Below are 4905 nucleotides of genomic sequence, written 5' to 3'. Positions count from 1 at the left end.
ACATATCCATGATATCTGTAGATACTGGTGGTTTCCTCTTTGATATGATGAAGAACCTAGGCTGTGGGAGGTCCATATTGCTTGGAGGAATATTTTTTCAACCCAAGTACTGTGCCGAGATCCATTTAATTAGGCTTTCCCTGACTGAGTAGCTCAGCAAAGATTCTGTCTTCTCAAAGCCAGAGTCTCTTTTGCAAATTGTTCACATTTTGCAGCAGCCTGCATGCTGCCAAGATATGTAGATTTCTTAGCTATTTACCACAGAGATAACTATAGAATTATGTGGAGGAATTTAAAAGTGTATAAAGGTCATACCTGCACACTCCACTGACATTATGGTCTCTTCTGGATGGAGAAGTCCTTAGGTAAGTTTTCAGGTGCGAGAGTGCCACCATGTGGCTTCCTCTCCCATACCCATAAAATATGCTTGGGCAATGTGGAAGGCGGTAATGCAAATTTTGAAAAAAAAAAAGTATATTTAAAATAACAACAACAACAAAACTTCCTGCATTCTCCTGTCTATTTTGAAAGTACCTTCAGTCCTTAAAAACAAAAAAACAATACCATATGTGTACCTGTGTAGAGAGACTTATGGTTCTAATAATAAATTAGTATGTAGGTGGCTAGAGTCAGTTCCTATGCTACAAGACAGGCATTGTCACAAAATCCCAAGAAGAAAGTTACAAATATTCTGGTATTTTGCAGATGCATATATGAGGAAAATACATCTGAGAAGGGACAGAGAAAAGGAGATTCTTCTAGTGGCACAAGAAGTCATTACTACATTGGTAAACAATTTATGCACTACATTTGGTACTCTAGGATGTCTGACCCCCCAAAAGTGCTTCCTTTTTTAAAGAATGCAAATCAAATAACAGAGCATTTATGGAGGTTTTAGATAGATCATATTTTTTTAATGAAAATACACAAATTTTATAAATGTGTGGAACACATTGGGAGTAGGCAATCTCTCCATCCTATGCAGAGTATAACCTTTCTATGATTTAGTATCTAATTCCTAGACAATTGCCTGAGGCACAAAGAGGTTAAGTGACTTTGACACAGTCAGGAAGTGATAGAGGTGAAATTTGAATCCAGATTCTCCTTACTCCATGCCTATCACTCTAGGCCACAGTAGTAAACTACACTAGTAATTATATTCTATTGGATTAGCAATCTCAATAATGTATCTGTTCCTTCCACAGAATGAATCCATTCATGCTTACCTCTCCTATGTGATTCATAGCCTCACATGTTTGCCACAGGAGGTATACTCAAACAAGCCAGGGGTCCCCCCTCAAAGAGTCTTTAAATTGGACAGGAACCAGTGGAAATTATGAGATTAGCTGTTGTTATTCCATTTATCTTGCTAGCCTAGCCCATCTTTTTTTTTTTTGGTACTGCTCACATATGAATGTAAGATGGTCCATGGTCTGTGGGGAAGATTTTCAGTGTTATGGACAACCTTTGATTTTGTAGTCCTCAATCACTTATCTCAGAAGCACTTCTATTGACTCAAGTATCTGTGAGTCAGAACTGGAATATCATCACATTACAGCAGACATTTGGACATATACTTCAGTAGCGAGTGTCAAAGATCTAGTATGTTTATAAAAAGCACATATCATTTGCTTAGAGTGACAATTGAAACCTACCTACACTTAACATCTCTAGGTCTTATGAAGATGACAGCAGCAGCCAAAATGCCATCTAGGAATCAAGAATAAATCAGTAAGTACTTAATTACCCCATGATCCTCATTTGCTTTTATAATGGACAAAGATACCAATGTTCAAGTTTTTTGAGATGTTAAATAGATACATGCAATATTTCACACAAGGGCTGAATTACTGGGCTAGTATTTGTTTGGAATGTTGTGAATTATCAAGATGTTTCAGAGACACAATTGGTCCCTGGGAAGAAATTGAATTGCTTTTAATTCATGAGTGATGAACTTCACATACATTATGTTCGTGGTGTATCAAAATAAATCTTGCCTTTAAAAAATAATTTGCTGAATCTATCATTAATGCCCAGTGTGAGAGAAAACTGAAGGCAATTGAATGAGAGTGATATCATCATTCTACAAAAATGAAAAGGAAAAAGATAGGTCAGCTCAAAAGAAATATAAACCAGTACAGAAGCTCAGAAAGAGAGGGAAAGTTATTATCCATTGTTGTCTCTAGAGCAGGGATACTTAACCAATTTTGCTTCATGGGCCAGGGGAAGGGATGCAGAAGTGAGGCGGTGATTGTGGCGACCAGATTCTGATGAACTAGCAGATTCACTGAATGGATTCCAGACCTATCATCAGCTTCTAAGGATGGACTCCCACTGGTTACTTCCTGGCGGAGAAGGCAATTGCTGCCAATCATGCTAGGGACAAGCAACAGGCAGTGAACACCATGCAGATCACTCTGAAGACCCTCCAGCAATAGACCTTCAAGATCAACATCATCCCCAAGGAGCCAGTTAAGGCACTGAAAGAGAAGATTAAATCTCAAAAAAGAAGGGATGCCTTTCCAGTATCAGGCCAAAACTTAATTTGTGCAGGCAAAATTCTGAATGATGACACTGCCCTCAAAGAATAGAAAATTTATGAGAAGAACTTTGTGGTGGTTATGGTGACAAAACCCAAAGCAGCAACAACTTCAACACCATCACCAACTACAACTCAACAGTCAAATTCTGCTATAACTGCTTCAGTTAGTTCTCAAGTCCCAACTCCTTCCCCTACCTTGACTTCCACCTCTACACTTACATCTGTCACTCCAATACCAGTTGCAGCAGCTTGTGAACTTATATCTGGGTTCCTAAGGTTTCTATAACTAGTGCTGCTAAGGAAGCGAAACCAACAGAGAAGCCAGTAGGGGCTCCTATTGGCATTAGCCCAACATTATCTGACAGACTTTATTGGTACAGAGAATCTGAGTTTAATGAATACCATTATCATGTGTGCTTCTACCTAATGAGGATATTTCCATGTCCTCTCCAACAGTCCATACTAACATTGCTTTGCTGATGCGGATAAAGTAATAACTCACTTATCCGGATTCCAAGTTGAGAACCCCCATTCTAGAGGAAGAAACCTGTAGGAAAGAAGGTATTACTCTTCTTGGAAGCTTTGACATTGAGAGGAGGGCTGTTGCTTATGACCATTTTAAAAAGATGAAGACCAGCTATGTGAAAGTCTGAGAAAGAGACCAAGAACTTAAAATTATCAGTGGGACACAACTCATGCATAGGTTTTATGGAGAGCAGCTCTAAGAAAACTCATCAAAGTCAAACAAGATCAACTTATATTTCATTTTTGCTTTCTTTTCCTTCCCTCTACATTTTAGCATTATTTTGTTTATTTTTTGTTGCTGGTCAGTCGTGTTTTCAGTTGTGTCCAACTCTTTGTGACCCCTTTCAGTTTTCTTGGCAGAGATACTTGCATGGTTTGCCATTTACTTCTCCAGCTCATTTTATAGATGAGGAAAGTGAGGAAAACAGGGTTAAATGACTTGCCCAGGGTCACACAGCTAGTAAGTGTCTGAGTGCAGATTTGAACACAGAAAGATGAGTCCTCCTGATTCCAGTCCCAGCACTCTATTCACTCCCAACCTACCTGTCTTTTCCTGCTTCGGCTCCATGCAGGTGAGGAGCTCCAGGTTCCAGCTTCCGCCATCTCCGCCACCTCCTCCTTCTGTGCCTCCAGCCTGGTTCTGTGCCCCCACCACGTGCCCGCAGCATGCCATCCAAGGGGCCACTCCAGTCTGTCCAGGTCTTCTGGTGAAAGAACACAGCCACTGCTGTGACTCATTGCAAGAGAGGCAATGGGCTGACCAAGGTGAATGGGCGACCACTGGAGATGATTGAGCCTCGCACCCTGCAGTACAAGCTGCTTGAGCCTTCCCTCCTATTAGGCAAGAACGTTTTGCTGGAGTCAATATCTGGGTCCATGTGAAAGGAGGAGGCCACGTGGCCCAGATTTATGCTATCCGCCAGTCCATCTCCAAAGCCCTGGTGTTCTATTACCAGAAGTATGTGGATGAGGCCTCCAAGAAAGAAATAAAAGACATCCTTATCCAATATGACCGAACTCTGCTGGTGGCTGACTCTAGTCACTGCAAGTCCAAGAAGTTTGGCAGCCCTGGAGCCTGGGCTCACTACCAGAAACCCGATCAATAAGGCAACTGCTAGGATTGTGGGTCTTTTTGCAATAAATTTGGTATATGACCTTTTCAGGTTTAATTAAAAAAACCACCTGTCATTATTTATTAATGATGTATTATTTCTTATGTATATACATATATTTACAAATAGGTGAAATGAAATCTGTGTGTAGGTAATAATATCTAAATTTTTGTATCACAGTATGAAGCTTATGAAGCACTTTATATACATTACATAAATGATTCTCATATTGGTCTTTGAAGTAAATATAGGTATTATTTACATTTTATACCTGAGGAAACTGAGTTCAGGGGGAAGGTTTTTTGTTTTGTTTTTAAAGACTAAGTCTTTCTATCTGTTACAGGCTAGAAATATAGGGGCCGGTGGTACTCTTTGGCCTAATGCCAACTTTCGCCTAATCTTTTTCCTTACATGCATTGATTTGCCCCTCCTTAGGCAACCTGGTGGTCCCCCGTTTCTAAGATCTTACTGTATTAATTTTAAACTTAGTACAAGACTCCAGATTGGCTTAGATCACTGCAACTCAAAAGTCATGAGTTCAAGACATCTGCTAGCCTTAGATCACAGCCTCTGGTGACAGGGAACATAGATGTCTCTAGACCATCTACATAGATGTCTAACATTATACCTGGCATTAAATGACTTTCCTATGGTTACTTAGCTAGTATTAAAGGCATGATTTGAACCTAGGTCTCTACTCATTCCAGGTACAGTGAACTTTCTGTT

At 40.0% G+C, this 4905-nt stretch overlaps 1 pseudogene; it reads left to right on the top strand.

The window, feature by feature from the left end:
• Positions 1-3733: 3733 nt before the first annotated feature.
• LOC138155161 (small ribosomal subunit protein uS9-like) lies at positions 3734-4240 on the top strand (annotated as a pseudogene).
• The last annotated feature ends 665 nt before the right edge of the window (positions 4241-4905 follow it).

Source organism: Petaurus breviceps, unplaced genomic scaffold, assembly GCF_028583685.1.
Source record: "Petaurus breviceps papuanus isolate PSGF00001 unplaced genomic scaffold, PetGlider_PUasm1.0 91133, whole genome shotgun sequence".
Lineage (NCBI taxonomy): Eukaryota > Metazoa > Chordata > Mammalia > Diprotodontia > Petauridae > Petaurus > Petaurus breviceps.
Note: the sequence above shows the minus strand (reverse complement) of the source record. Positions and strands in the feature narration are given on the sequence as shown.